A 16,214-nucleotide genomic window follows, 5' to 3' on the forward strand; every position below is an offset into this window, starting at 1 on the left:
TAACTGCACAGTCTGTAGGTGGATGGCTTGGGAGATATGTATGTTTTGAAAAAAGAGGGAATATTTTGGTTACGTAATTCTCCATGCTTCTAAAATAAGTTACATATTCTAATAATGATAACCTCCTCGATTCATTAAATAAACGTAGAAATCGTTTAGAATCTCGGTGAATAAGGGGTAGAGGTGTCAATGAGGGGGAAAAAATGTGCATGATTTTTCCTGGGAGTGCCCCACCGGCCGGGATCTTATCTCCTTCCCAGGGCTCCACTAACGCACTCTGCACCCATTTTGTCGTTTCTATGTATGCGTACACTATTCATGGTCACATGACCCCCAGCAAGTGTCAAATTCATTGCCACACATTCAAACGATTTTACTACGCCTCAATACTAGCAATTCATCATTCACTTTTAAGAAAAACTCACTCGCACTTTTGTGAAATTACAGCGTGCTTGAATGTATCGCGACAACGATTTTGCCAGAAACTAATAAACATTCGCTCGTTCCCAATTTATGTAAGCTAGGTAGGAACTTTGTCATCATTGCTAACGCATTAGTCTTTAGCAATCACATTGTTATGCGAGCAATCGTTTGGTTATAATAAGGAATTAAAAACACTAGTGACTGGCGTGTGATATCGAGCCAGAAAAGATATCTGACAAATAAAAAATTCACTGCTAAAGCAGATACCACTAATACTCTGTCAGTACGTACATGAATTTAACTTTTTTTTTTTAAATATGTACCCAACGTATAGAAAATACATATACAAAACTCGAAAAAAAAAAAACAGTGGATGTGGTTTGGACCGGGCTGGGCAGGCTTTCGCAAACAGGAAATGATTGTGGGTGACCTCAGCTACTCTACACCACTCCCCCACAACCACTCCATCATACAACCGCTTCAGCCTTCCCCGGCATGCTCCGGCTAATACAGAAGAATTCTCCCAAAAGCTCTCAGCCTTGTGCTGAACGTAAAAACAACCTACAGGCAATTCAATCTTGATTCACGCTGGCATCGAAATCCTCATAAGCTAGTGCAGTTTTCTTTGAAAGTTAATAGAAATTGCATGCTTTCGACAAAATCGCTATGCATGCAATCTTAATACCTTCAAATAAAATGACTTTGACACTTGGAAATTTTAAGCAATTTCCTCCACATAGGACTTGAGGCCTATTGTTAATTACAAATTGCAGGAAACTATCCATAAAATTCTAAGAAGGTAAAAAAAAAACTTCCATCATTATTGCCCAAGAGCTAAACTTATTTTGCACAAAACAACACACACACACAAAGCTTTCCAAAAGGTTATAAACTAACTAGAAAGGGCAGTTGTCGCCAACTACATGTATCCCCCGTGATCTAGTATGAATGAAATATCTCTGTAAGGACGTAGAAGGTATGTAAAGTTAAATAAGTCACAAAAACAAAGGTTTGTTACACAACTCATCTGCCTGAGATGTGCAAGTCTGTTAAAATTGGTTGCCTTAGGGGTTTTGGTACGCGACACACCTTCTCCCCAAGATGTGTAAGTATACGAAGTTTGGTCGCGCTAAGTCAATTAGAGGCCGAGTTATAGATTTGGAAGGGAAATATGAATAAAGGTCAAGAAATCAAAATCAATTGTCAAATAAGGTTGCAGTGACCTGGTTATCGGTACGCGACACACCTCTCTCCCGCAAGATGTGTAAGTATACCAAGTTGGGTTGCGGTAGGTCAATTGAGGGGCGCGGAGTCATAGAGCGGAAGGAAATATGGTCAAAGTCCCAAGGTCCAAATACAAGCCGGGCAGTGACCTGTTTTGGTACGGCTGACACATCATTCTCCCCGCAAGATGTGTAAGTATAGTTAGTATACAAGTTTGGTAGCGCGTAGGTCTATTAGGGGCAGAGTTATAGAGCGAAGGGAAATATAAATCAAGGTAAAGTAAAGGTCAAATAAAAGGTGTAGTAACCTGGTTTTTGATACGGCGACAGCACCTTCATTCCCCAAGATTGTAAGGTATAACAAGTTTTGGTAAGGCGCTAGTCAATTAAGGGGCTGAAACGTTAATACACGGAAAAAGAAAATAGTGATCAAGGTCAAAGGTAAAGGTCATAATAAAGGTCGCATGGACCTGGTTTGGTACCTGCGGCACCTCTCCCCAAGATGTGTACGTATACAAGTTTGGTAGCGCTAGGTCAATTAGGGCCGGTTTATACGAGGCGAAACAGAAAGTATTGATGCAGGTCAAAGGTAAAAGTCAACAATAAAGATGCGCAGTGACCCGGCTGGTTTTGGTAGCGCTGCCTCACCTTCTCCCCAAGATATGTAAGTAGACGCAAGTTTGTCACGACCTAGCCAATTAGGGACCGGAGTTATAGAGGGCGGTAAGGGAAATATTATCGAAGGCGTCAAGGTAAAAGTCAAATAAGAGGTCGCAGTGACCTGGTTTTTGTACGCTGCCCCCACGCTTCTCCCCAGATGTGTAAGTAGACCAAGTTTTTTGGTCACGCTAGTCAATTAGGGGTGCGAGTTATAGAGCGGTAAGGAAAAAATCTCTGTGGGCGGACCGAGGCGGGCGGCAAGTGGCTGTAATAAAAAGAAAGGAAACCATAGGGCATCGCTCCGCCGACTTCGTCGCGGGGGAATACAGATTACAAATGCAATATAATGGGAATAATCTAATATTTTTTAGCCTACTTTTAGGAGGGGCGTCCAAAGAGAGCTATATCCGATGGCCTCAGCCGTCAGTTTTCTACGATGGCTGGGATTGACTATGCGCAATATAAGTCTGCATGATGCTATCTGCTGCCAGTGCCAGCCCTAAAAAAACAATCAAACAGCAAGTTTAGTGAAGTGACAATGGCGCATATGGGTAATTTCGATAATAGTGATGGCAGACGCACGACACACCCTGTGCACAAATACATGTAAACTCACGTATAATGCAGCAAATGTGCACTAAATTAACTAACTGAATTAAGCTAACGCGATATGCAACGTGCGCAGACTATTAAATTTGGCGCATGAGTTTTCATATTGACATATAGCTTGTATGTTCCATAATCTTCATATATTATTTTTATGGTTTCACTCATATTCGTGCCACAGGTGCATGCAAACTAACTTATATGCTTAAGCTTACAGAGAGACACAGAGAAACAGAGAGTACAGAGAGACCAGAGTACGTAAACAATCTTCAACGCTTTTTAATATGCCTGCTGCCCTTTGTTCTGCACCATTGTTCCTGACTCACAAAGCTGGCAGCTGCTTCAACATTTACCTGGTGAAGGTTTTCACATGTGTACAATGGCGGGTGAAACAGCTGGCCAGTGCCAATCACAACAGACGAAATGATTCAATAGTCAAACATTTGGGCCGCTAAAATTCAAACAAAATCATCAAAAATCGATTAATGGCGCTGTATATAGGCCGCTATCAGAATAGTCGTACTCTTGGTAACGCCGTTCCAATTCAATGTTAAGGCTCGCTTAAAGTGTTGGGCGCATTATTGAGGCAGGTCAACGTAGCTTACTACCATTCGCCTAGCATCTTCCGTAGTCCAGTTATAGCACTACGGAAGAAAAAACTACAGCTGCTTAGATCATTATATTCAAAAATGGCCAGATTCCCAGCAGACAGCTTAAGATGTGTTAACGAAAGTCCCAAATATTAACATTTATGTGATACGTAAAGAAACGAGAATTTCTCATTGGTACAATATTTATTTTGTTTACAATTAAATTTATGCATAGTTATTTGTAAACGCGCGAGGATATTAGTACGCAAATAACTGCTGAAATGCAAGTACCAGTGCATGTTTTCAAAGGCACAATGGCATGCGCATGATATATATAATTAGATTATAATATATAGAGAGAGGGAGAGATAAACAGCGTATTTATATATTTGGATAATCACTAGGAGCCAGCGGCGTATGCTGTTCTAGTAGGGTGAACAGAACTGCCACAATGCTATCGCGTTGCGACCACGGCCAGAACCTCGTAAACCAGATATATAATGGCTGAATAACGTGGTCGCTGGCAGCCGGCCCCCGCTTATCGTGAGTACACAAAGTGTGCGGTATCGAGATTAGCTTTTACGATATCAGGTTGTAACAAGTGAAAGGAAAGACACAGAGGCTGTGGAGCCATTCAGACGGACGGCTAGTAGCGAAACTGAGAGTTGCACAGCGTACAGATTTCAGCTGCGGTGCGAGCAAGTTAACATATAATCAGCAATCGGGACTAGACTGATTCCGTGAGGTTGGGTTAACCAATCGGCTGATCATGAAGGCGTGACTACAACCAAGAGGCTATGGTAGTGCTGGTGGCATAATGGGCAGAGTGGAAGGGCCACAGGCAACAGACTTTGGAATGGGTCCACAATCCGTGAGAACATATGTTTACACGTAAAAAATGAAGCAGCGTAGGCAAAAAATCTGCGAAACAAACATAGATATACTGATGTCCTACATTCATTGTAAAATGTTGGCGTCTCAAATCAATGTCCATATGCGAAAGAAAATCATCCTAATCTGTGTATATTGCATACATGTAGCCTTTTTCAAACACTATATACTATAGCTCTTATATATAATATAGCGCTTCATATATAATATATTCTATTCATATAATATAATATAATATAATATATATATATATAATATATATAATTTATTAATATATATATATATATATATTAATATATATATTATAGTAATATATATATATATACTATACTATAATATAATATATTCATATATATTATATATATAATATAGCGCTTCATATATAATAAAGATATTTTTATATATAAAGATCATTGCCTCTTACTTCAATTTTATTGTATTAATATAGCATGCTTATGGGTGTAGCTAAGCTAATTTGGCCAATAGATCACCGGCGGTATTACATGTGTAAGCAATGCCGATTAAATGTCAATACGAAAACCTTTCGCAGCGAGAAATGTTGTTTCAGCAATGCCGACCTATCACGTACGTAACGTACCTTGAGCGGCCATAGCAATTCATTCCGCTCTAACTTTTATAAAGGATACTAAAGCGTACTTGTTTTTGACACGACAGAACGCAGTATTGTGTGTTCATGGCGTAGGTGGCATCACTATAATTAGAATGTGCGGCCTGTTGTCGGCTCTCATTGGGCGATTAAATTAGATCTGGAATCATGGGGCATGAAATTAGGCCCAAAAATGTGAACAGGCTCACGCCCAAAATTTTAAAACAGGCCTTTTGACAAATTGAACAGGCCCTTACAAGTTTGAACAAGCACCGTAATTTGTTCAAAAATAATTCATTTATTAATAAAAGTATTAGCTTTGTGTTTTATTAGGGCAATAGCCTCGTATATTTTAATTTGCACAGTTTGTTATTAAGAAGTGGAGTAGAGTCTTAGTGAAGTAAAAACTAGTAGGAAATTGGAAATATTAGTTGAATAATAAAGGCAAGATTAGGCATATTTTGAATAGGCCAAAGTGAACTGATTATATTGGGGTTGAAGCCGGGCAGTGTAGGGGGTTGAACCGCCGCCGGCGGCAAGATAGCGTATTTTGCGCACGTGTGGTTCAAGTATATATAGTCGGCTGCAATATGAGGTCTAAGCGCGTACTTAAAACTGATTTCTCACTTGTAGTCACTTCACCCGGAAAAGCGAAGTAGCGAAATAGGTATGTATGAACATTACTATCATTCATCCGTGTTAAAGATATGCTTAAGCAATTATACAACAAATTATGCTCTTGAAGGAATGTGAGTGCCTGGATAGCACACAACTTCCGTAACTGCAAAAGCCAGCTAACCTTTGACACTAGATTTATTTCACTTTCCGTCAACTGCAGGGCACTCCCTACTGCAGAAAGCACTAGTCAGTACCTAGCACTACATTTGGGCTGTGGTATATTTGAGTGGTCAATTCCGAATGCGCAGACAAAGATACTACCTACTAAGATCTAAAATGTGGTTTTCGATATCAGTACATGTTAAAATACTTGTGCAACAGGCACAGCAGTGATGCCTGAGCAGAGCAAGAACAATTTATAAGCAATATTTGAAAATGAACATTTCATATTTAACTGCTCACAACGAGTTTCTGACAACCTTTGCTCTGGCTGACCTTATAAACACGTATAACCTTCATTCTACGCACCTTGCTATAACATAACAGTTCATTTTTCCAGCCCAACCTTCCTAACCTGCTTAAGCTGCTGCTGTTCTTGGTGGCCCCGGGCAGATCAGGAGCAGCTTAGCGTCAAGTAGTGATATGTACACGCTCCATAACATAAATATGCAATCGCCCAAAACACTAAACTTACCTAGCTATATAATAAATAATACAATAATACCCCAAAGTATCAAGTAACATTAACCCGCGTAAAGCGTAATATATAGTAAACTTTAATAATAATAAATAACGCAACCATCATAGCATGTATAGTTATTATTATGGTTAGACTGTATTGTTGTTTTGTTATATATTATATAACATTGTTAAATTACCCTCGCCAAGGGTTGGCAGGAGTTATGTTTATCAACGCAGTGTGTGTTTGTTCGTTTGTGTGTTTGTGTGTTTGTGGGTTTTGTGGCGTGTTTGTGTATTGTACAGCCTACACTGAAAAAGTTATGGACGGAATTGTCCATAAATTTTTCAGGATAGGTCAGTAAATGGGGCTAACTTAGAATCTTATGAGATTTAGGTGGTGTCGCCGGATCGCAAGTAATTAATTTAGATTAATAACTATTCAGTGATAGGTCACAATGGGGTAACTTAGATTGTATTACATTTTGGGTGGTGATCGCGGATCCAATTATTAAATAAATTAATTAAATTTTTCAGGATACGTCAGAAATCGGGTAAGCTTAGGAATTGATTACATTTTGGTCATCAATCCGGGATGCCCAATTAATATATTTTAATTAATTATTACCTGTATATAATCGCGTAATAAGGCGGCAGAGCGCACTATAATGCCGTACCTCAATTTGGAATCGGGTACGGCAAGTATTGCCCTAGTATATTTCGCCTCACGGTATGGCGCACTTATAAACCGCAAAGAGCGGCAAATACAGGTTGAAATCTCTGAGGCCGAAAATTTGGCGGTATTACGCGAGTATATGTATATATAGTAATTAGTAAGTAACAATTTTCAAAGTGACAAGAATTCGCTGACCTGGCGGAGGCGTCATGTGGGCTGCCCTCGCGAGTTTCTCTAGTTTAGTAATGTTATCAACGCGAGTTATAACGCAGTTAAATGGTACCTCAAACATCGTCTATAATCACGGTAAGCGGAAGCCCAGTGAATGCGTTGCAGTAGTGATGTCAACAGGACTGTAGCAAAGTGAGGGTGATACGGCAAGCGAGAGCTGGCTGCACACATGCGTGCCCTATCAGGGGGCTACTCTATGCTGCTTAATTATGGGCACCGATGGTGAGGCGTAGCAAGGCGTTAAAAAAATTGGGTGGGGGCCCCCCGTTCAGGGTTCTAAGAGCACTTATAGGCCTGGAGGCCCCCAGGCTATCGTTTGAGCCCCCCATTCCTAAATGCACCCGCCACTGCTAAATATCATATGCCGCCATGGCTAAATATCATAGCCGCTCGGGAAACCCCCTAGCACGGCCAAAACCGCCTTCAGCGATTTGCACCTAGGACCGTAACTTTTAGGGCAGCACCCGCCTGCTATAATGAAAAGCTTGGAGAACGGCCTGCGTTGGCCAGCGGAGGCAAACAGAAACATATTTTTTTAGGTAACCCGTAGATGTATCATAACATTAAAATTTTATTCAGATAATAGGATTATAGATCTTTATATGCCAGCAGCATTTATTATAAAACTAACAGGTGCCATCCGTAACGGCATAGAAACATGGAGAGTTCTAATTTTCACAATTTTCAGAGAGCTGCTGCTAATTTAAGGCCGTTTTATGAATTACTAATTTGGGCGTTTTGCTACGCTAGGGTCATAATTTTGCGGGCCAGTATTCGGTATGAAAAATGGCTTGGCTTAGGCCGCTGGCCTTGTACTAATAGTGACATGCGTTGCAGTGTGATTCCTAGCCGGACTGTAGGCAAGTGAAGGTAAGGCCATCCTTTAAAAAATTCTATGTATGACTGTCGCCCCGACGCTAAATGACTTTTTTTAGTGGGCTTAGGTAGGTAGGTTCATTTTTGTGTGAGGCATACTAGTTATTTTAAGTCTGTCCTCATGTTTGCCACAGCATGCTTTGTGTTTTCAGTCTTAACTATGAAACAAATGTATAAAAAAATAAGAAAATAAAATAATGGAACACCAAAATGTGCAAAAAAAACTTTGGGTCGTGGCATATTTTTCGTATGGTGCGGTCAAAGGACACCGAGCAAAAACAATATAATTTTTTTAAGGATGGTCCCAATATACGAGGCAGAGCTGGCTGCTACACAACGCGTGCCCTGTACTACCCGAGGAGTGGACGCGCATTTTTGCCACATCTCATCTAGGTGTGACATACTTCGTGCCTGCCTGGTGGAAAGTCATCTGTCTCGATGCGCCTTCTCCTTGTTGTTAATAGTGCAGCTCCTCCTTCAGGAAACTACAACGGCTGGAAAATGACGAAAAAAATTGCAACCGAGTTCAGTTTCGTACTCACACAACTTTTTTTTCCACCCATTTAACAGAAAAATTTCTGGTCACGTTTACATTCTTTAGATTGGTATTAAACTGCAGTGGCTACTGGATAAATTCACATGTACAATGTTTCGCTACAGGGAAATTGTCTACTTAATGATATAGTTTGAAGACCAACCAAAGTCAGCCGAGCAGCAAAAAATCATCAAACAACATATCATAGTGCACAAGTCACACTCTTTCACATACATGGCAGGTTCTCCCTACGTTGCCAAACGGGAGCGGCGCAAAGCGCCCGAGTTTGGGAAACTCCCACCATGATTTTCAGTCGTTGGCGACGCCCTTCAAATTATCTCCGGCCCCGATTAAATTCCACGCACAATAAAAGTTTGCCAGCGCGGGAATGCGATCGTCAAGAACATCCATGTCGACAGGAGACACTCCGGGCGCGTGTATTTTTAACCGTGCACGCATGCACTGGCACCACAAATACACAAGTACAAACAGTTAAACAGAACTGTCCACAGCCACCAACACTTACTGTACAACGCGACTTGGCTATCTTATATAATACAAGAACCCAAATACGCGTCTATGGTGTGGTGGCGATTTTAGCGCATTAATTAGTGGATGGGGATAAAAAAACACCCCCCGGACCGCCGCTTAGTTTTCCGCCTTCCTCACTCTCCCCTCCCCCCCTGTTTTGAATTTCATCGCTGGGGAGAACCTGACATGGACCGCATGGGTAAGTTAGGCCAAAACAGATATCAGGTATGTGGTTTACGGTTATCCGCCGACGCGGACTATTTATTCCGAGCGACCACTAGAAGCCATTTTATTGTCAATTTTTCTTTAAAAGTCAAAAAAATATTAAAAAAAAAAAAAATGAATTGGACAGTTCGCCTGCTTCAAAAAGGCACAACGCAAATCGGCTCAGAGCATGGTTCGTAAAATAAAAAAAAATATTTCAGAATCAAAATTTTTCCCTGCCCTACGTCAGAGTTCTCCCCAGGATGAATATATCAAACAGGGGGAGGGGAGGGGTAGGGGGGCGGGGGGGGAGGGGGAAACTAGGGGGGTCCGGGGGCGTGTATTGTTACCGTACGACTAATTAATGCGTATAAATCGGCCCCAGCCACACCATAGACGGTATTGGGGTTCTTGTATAGATGAAGATAGGCCGAGTCGGTTTACAGTTAGTGAGCAGGTTAAGCTGTGGGCATGGTCAGGTTAACTTGTGTAGCTGTCTGGCAGTGCATGCGTGGTACGGTAAATAATAACATGCGTCGGATGTCCCTGGTCGAACCGCAATTCTTGACCAATCGATTCCCAGCGCTGCAAAACTTTTATTGTGGTGGCAATTTAAACGGGGCGAGGTGATATTTAAACGGGGCGGGCAAAGATTCAAACAGGGGGAGTTTTCCAAAACGGGGCCGCGGCGAAGCGCGGCCTGTTTTGCGCAACGTAAGGGAGAAGCCCTGCTACGCATACCCTATTTTTTTTCGGCATGTAACAGGTAACGCAACACATATATTTTGTTTTGGCCTTATTAACCTCGTGGCGTTAGAATACCAAATAGATAATTTTCCCATATGCAAATTAGCATGTCAACAGCAATTAGAAACATCACGTTCTTCCCTTAATTATCTACCAAATTTGTTAAAGGTTTACGCCCGCAATTATTCATAATCGGCTGTAGGCAAAAGGGAGTTAAAACTAAACCGCAAATAACCAAAACCTCATCAACTCTCAGTTATGTCAATGGATCCATCTGAGTCAATCTGTCCAAAGTGCCTTGTGCAATGCGGCAATCGCATCTGAATGCAACTTTCATCCTCCTAAGGCTCTCGTCCAGCAATCATAAAACAAAATTTTGACAAATTTCAAGCGTGAACAGACAGATGCAAGCACTTCCAATGAATTTATGTGCATATATATATTGATACATTTCGTACACATGCTAGTCAAAATATGTAAAAGTCAGCTCAAGAAAAAATTCAAAAATTATAGACAAGTATCATGACATACTACCATAGCTGCTATCGGTTGAATAATATAAATGTATATCAAATATATATATCAGGTTTTTTGTAAGAGTATAAATACATAATGGAATACAAGAAAGTAAATGAAAATAAGAGAAAATGAAAGACACGTACCAACAAAGGTGTTACTCGCACTAGTATTATGGTGGTGGGTAGTGCATATCCTCATTACACGTTTTCCAATTTTGCTGGTTGAATATATATGCTAAATACTGTGTGCCCTGGTACATTACAATTTACCAGAAGCAGTCCAGCAAAACTAGAGTAGAACGCTGGCTAACTTTAAGTAAAACCACAACACACCTGCCTCATGCAGTTGAATGTACCATGTATGTTTACTGGCATTACTGATGGACTCCCTGATTTGACATAAGCAGGAGTCCGTGTGAATACCTGAAAAACTTCTGCTAATACTAACTAGTTGCGTTCGGGCAGAGGCATGACGCTCGTGAATTACTGTATTTTTAGGCTAAAATGTCCAAAGAAATTTGGACAGATGTTGCAACCGCATGAATTTCAACAAGTAAGAGATCTTCACCTAGATATTAACTATTGACTTATATTATTTCCCAGCGTACTTAGCCGGTGTAAACTGTATATACACGACTTAACGCACGAAATAAACATGCTGAACTTGAAATCTTGAATCTTAAATCTTGAAATACACTGTTAATAGATCGTTAGCTCATCCTAAGAGTCAAAGAGCCATATGGCACAGTTGGATATACACTTTCACTATCATCAATTATCGTTATAGACCTGATGAGAGTCCTAATTTCCAGGCGCTAGTCTTAAATAGGTTTGCTTTCAACCCATACCAGCTTCTCTTGTTTTGTCAGCTTTTGGGTTAAATTTAATACTAAGGCACGTACTACCTATTGACTGTACTGAGTAAGGTAGCGCTAACTGACTAGTAGCTGTGTTTTCGCATCATTTCCAAAGCAGCTTCCTGTGGGCATACAATTGTTTACATGGATGCGATGGATAAAACAATTTCCTCGTGGCAATGTAATTTTAACCGCATATTACGCATTAAACCTTGCGAATATTTAAATATCCTTTCGAACCTGGATATGCCAACACGACAAGGACTAGGACCGAACTTCAGCTGAGATTGTTGATGAGATTTGCCTTGTCGCGCAGCAGTTGAACTCATCACAGCAGGCTGAGTGAAACAGCAGGCACAACTGTCGCTATAAGACGAACATGTCTCCATGTGAAGCTTTTACTTATAACACACACATTACTAACATCTGCTAAGACTGCTAAGACTGCACGACGGCAGTAGCGCAAGTTTGCGGCAAATATAGAGTTTACAACTTATACTGGACTACCACTGAACTAGAACATAACACACTCAGCTAACAACACCATACAGAAATATTCATAAACGTACCTCGGTTCCTCATTGCATCGGTTGAGCGGGCCTTTCCGCGCTTTCTTAGATTTTAATACTTTTAAGCGATAATAAAAGTAAAATTGATTAAAGATATAAATTTTTTTTTTTTTTTTTAATAAACTAAATACAATGCATAATATTTTGTTTTTGTAAATAATGTTTGTATAAAATTTTCAAATCTGCATGATAAAAATTTACTGGGCAGCGAGTTAAAAAAAAATAACGTTTTAGCAAATGGTTTGCGCAACGGTGCAACAGAGAATCACATGACGTCTAGAATTTGGTGTTTAGGTTGTCAGATGTGTAAAAGATTTCGTAATTTGTCTTAGCTAAATGATATTGATCTTACGCATAATGTTGGGTGGGGCGTTTGTGTTACTTAAGAAAGCTGTTTCTTTGTGAATACAAATTTACATATTTCTGGGTGTTGCTGCAGCTCAGAAAGATGAGAAACTTTCTCAAGGTTGGCAACGGCGACCCATAACTGCCCGCATAATATTTTTTACGCCGGCGCCATGTACTTTTGTCGCACAGGCACTTGAACGTCTCAATAAAACAAAGAGTAAATAAACACGAAATGTATTTACTACCCAAAGTCCTTAATGTTTCTGCTACTCTAAATTTCGCCTATAATCACTTGTAAATGCGGCGCAAATGCTCATCTGCACACACAACTCAAAACGCAGCCACAATTCACCGCACGCTTGCTGCTGCACACTGACAGTGAACACACGGTTGAATATATATAGGCAGGTAAGAAAGCGTGCTGCCAAAAATTCGCGTCCGAGCCTTGCTTTATTTTAATACTAATACAACACAAATATTCAAGCATTCTACTCCATCCATTTGTTTCTAATTTGAAGAACAGTGTTCACTTGTTATAAAAACATACTGGCTGTGTTTCGTAACGCGATGCTGTGTCAACGGCGAAATCACACAAAGCCTGACGGAATCTTGCATTTGCTGCGCGTTGCACAGTTTAATGTATATGGCTGGCGAATGCAAGGAAACGCCCACCGGCGCTCTTTTCGTGACCTGCATTTTTCGGGGGCCGCAGAAGCTCCACTGGCGGGCTTTGAACGGGGCTGGCGTACGGAAGTTGGAAAGCGGGCGTGGTAGTTTCTCGATAATGCAGTGCGCCGCCTATAGCCGCTTACTTGCAAGCATTTAACCACCTAAACTGCGCAAGGAGCAAACGAGGAGAATTTCAGTCAGCTTTGTGTGATTTTCGGCGAATGACAAAGCTCGTTATGATACACAAACCAGTATGTTTTTAATAAGCAAGTGCCAGCACTGGTTCTTCAAATAGAAACAAAGATGGAGTAGAATGTTTGAATATTTGTGTTGTATTCGTATGGAAAATCAAGCGAGCGTCGAGCGAATTTTTGGCTAGCAACTGCCTTCCTACTTGGCTATTATTTTTATGTGTCGCGTGTGCAGCAGCTAGCGTGTGACAGTCTGTTTGGAAGATGAGCATTTGTGGCGGCATTTACAGAAATATGCCGGGCAATAATAGGTGAAAGATGAGTAGAGAAACTTTAAGAGCTGGTAGTAAATAGATTTCGTATTTATTTAGCATTATATTATTATGAAACGCTGGCAAGTCGCCTGTGCTTTTGTACTAATAGTAATATTAATATGTAATCATGTATCGCGTATCTATCGTGGCAATATACAGTCTGTACTAGTGATGTCACGATCATCGATTATACTCGATCCTCGGTTGAAACAGTGGGCTGCGAAACCAAGGCGCTTGGTTATCAAATCCATAATCGATTTCATCCAAAAAATAAAAAAATATCGTCAGAAATAATGTAAACTTGAACAATGAAAACTTGGAAAAGGTGATGAGGAATCAAGAGATATTATCGCTACATACAAGTTATCCTTTATGTAACATACATGTATGTAATTATACACACCAGTAGTAAACAGTGCAAAACCAACAGTAAACAGGGCTAAACAAGCATACCATGCACACACAGTACTAGTGCCAGCACGACGTTACGGCCCACGCAGGCATTCACACACCTGAGTAAAGCGATTTTGTAACCGGATGATCGATTACGAAATTACAACCGATTGAGCAACACTGAGTCTGTACTGTAGCATACTAGCTACACTAAGCAACACTAGTCTGTACTGTAACACTGTACTGTAGGTTACTGGAGTTCTGTCACATGCATAGGCTGTGGCATCATCTTAATGGCTGTACTAACGAGTTAGTAACTTTAAACTTATTATAAACATGAAAATGTTTTGTCTATTAAATATTATACTTTGCAGTGGCTATGCGTCTGGAACCGTCACGCTAGCCTGGCCAGGCTTACGCATACGGACCATCCTACTCACACAGGTGATCACGCCGACTTGCATACACGGCATGATTGCGCAATGGGACGCTCTGCTGATTGCCGTAAATAATACATGATATGCACTGCTGCCATCTATCCTTTCATCCCGTTCTCTCTCTCTCTGCTCTCTCCAGTCTGCTATTCTCTTTCTGATCTTCTCTTTTCTTTCTCTTCCTCTCTCTCATTTCTATCTCGTCCTTCTCTCTCTCCCACACACACAACACAGCACACACACACACACACCACACACACAGCGGCGGGCAGCACACAGCACACACCACGAGCGGCACACACACACACCCGAGGCGTGCAGCACATTGCACATAACACATTCCCCCTCACTCTCTCTCTCTCACGGCACACACCCCACACTCGGCAATCAGCAGAGCGTCCGGCGGTTGCGCAATCATGCGTGTACGTGTCGCAAGATTGACTGTGTGAGATGGATGTCGCGGACGCAGTAGCTTAGCGGCTACCTCGTTCGGGAAACCAGGTCGGCGTAGCGCCAGCGGCCAATATTATATTAAAGGCAGTGGATGGAGGTAGCACGGCAGCCCCGTATGCTCCAATTTAAGAGGCTGGAGGTACGGCAGTCCATATCGCTATTCAATACAAAGCGAGAACAAAAGATGGCGGCAGCTCAATTCAGATTTCAAAATAAAGCATTGAGGAAAATAAATCATGAGATTTGAGAGTTATGATGGCAGAGGGCTTGCCCTGTAAGCTTTTTTTTCAGGTGGCCGCCAGGCGCACTTTGAGTAGATGAGATTCAGGTGGCCTAAATGGATTTTACAGGTGCCCGGTTGCCTACATTTATTAAATAATTTATTTGTCTTCTAACTCATCGAGTAATGTGTATTTGGCAAATCATCGCAAATAACAATAACTAGATTAACGACAAAAACAAAGAAAGAACAAAACGACCTGAACGTGAGTTAAATAAGTTTTCCCAAATATTAAAAAAAGCTTTCAAATTCCATCTGCAGTATCTTTATTAAGTAGACAAGAACTTGCATGTCATTAAGATGTCAATCAAAACTGTCCTTCACATCATTCAATGTCAAGTGTGACTGTCCATCTGAACCTTCTAGATGAATCAGACTCAATTTCTGACATGGGGTCAGATGCCATCAGAGTCTGGCACTCAAAGGCTGCTGGTCTATTTTGCACATCCCTACACCTCTCCCACCTACACCCTCCTGCTGTCTCTAAGCAGTGTATTCATCGCTACAACCCATACCGCGCCCTACGCCGCTCTCTGTCCTACTAACAGTGTATCATCCCTACACGACCCTCCCCCTACACCCTCCCTGTCCTCTCCAGTGATCAATCCCATACACAACGCCTCCCCCCTAACAACCCCTCTCTGTTTACTACAGGTAATCATCCCTGACACACGACTCCCACGACAGTACCTACACCCTCTCTGTCTCTACAGTGTATCATCCTACACTGCCTGCCCGTGTCGGGCTACAGTGTTATCATCCCCTACACCCCTCCCACCCTACACCCTCAATCTGTCTCTAACAGTGTATACATCCGCTACACCGGCCCTCCCCCTAACACAACCCTACTCCTGTCTCTACAGTGTTCAGTCCCTACAACCCCTGCCCCCTACACCCTGCTCTGTCCCTAAGTGATATCATCCCTACACCCTCTCCACCCTACAAGCCTCTGTCTGCTCCAAGTGTATCATCCCTACACCCCTCCTCACTACAAACCCTCTCTGTTTCTACAGTGTATCATCCTACACCCCTCCCTACAGCCCGTCCCTGTCTCTACAGTGTAATCATCCCTACACCCCCTCCCCCCCTACA

The 16,214-nt window shown here is 41.5% G+C and overlaps 1 protein-coding gene across 1 annotated transcript in view; it reads right to left on the bottom strand.

The window, feature by feature from the left end:
- LOC106809096 (stromal interaction molecule homolog) overlaps positions 1–16,214 on the bottom strand; it is a gene marked incomplete in the record, with an annotated part of 37,493 nt that overhangs the window by 11,524 nt on the left and 9,755 nt on the right.

Source organism: Priapulus caudatus, unplaced genomic scaffold, assembly GCF_000485595.1.
Source record: "Priapulus caudatus unplaced genomic scaffold, Priapulus_caudatus-5.0.1 Scaffold328, whole genome shotgun sequence".
Classification (NCBI taxonomy): domain Eukaryota; kingdom Metazoa; phylum Priapulida; class Priapulimorpha; order Priapulimorphida; family Priapulidae; genus Priapulus; species Priapulus caudatus.